At 35.5% G+C, this 411-nt stretch overlaps 1 pseudogene; it reads right to left on the reverse strand.

The window, feature by feature from the left end:
- Positions 1–300: 300 nt before the first annotated feature.
- LOC113473698 lies at positions 301–411 on the reverse strand (annotated as a pseudogene; the record flags this gene model as incomplete).

The raw sequence follows: 411 nt of genomic DNA on the forward strand, positions 1-411 counted from the left end.
CTGGAGTAGGTACATTTTTATTATTATTATTTTTTCAAGTTTTCTAACAGAGAAATCCAGGATTTCTATTAATATTAAAAGATGATTGATAAAAATAGAGAAAATAGTTTGTTTATCATTAATGTTATGGTACAATTGTAAAGAAATTATTGAAATTGAGGGAATTAAATCTAAACAGAAATATGGAAAAAGTTTGACCCCGCCTGGTATTGAACCCGGGACCTCTAGCTTGCAAGCCTAGTGTCTTACCCATTCGGTCACTAAGGTTGTTTTAGACTTTCGAAATTTAAAAAAAAAGTCTGCCAACGATACGTGGTGTTTCCAGGCAGTCATCCATCCAAGTACCATCCACGCCCGACGGTGCTTAACTTCAGTGATCGAACGAGAACTGGTGTATTCAACGTGGTATGA

Source organism: Diaphorina citri, unplaced genomic scaffold (genome assembly GCF_000475195.1).
Source record: "Diaphorina citri unplaced genomic scaffold, Diaci psyllid genome assembly version 1.1 scaffold64641, whole genome shotgun sequence".
NCBI lineage: Eukaryota > Metazoa > Arthropoda > Insecta > Hemiptera > Psyllidae > Diaphorina > Diaphorina citri.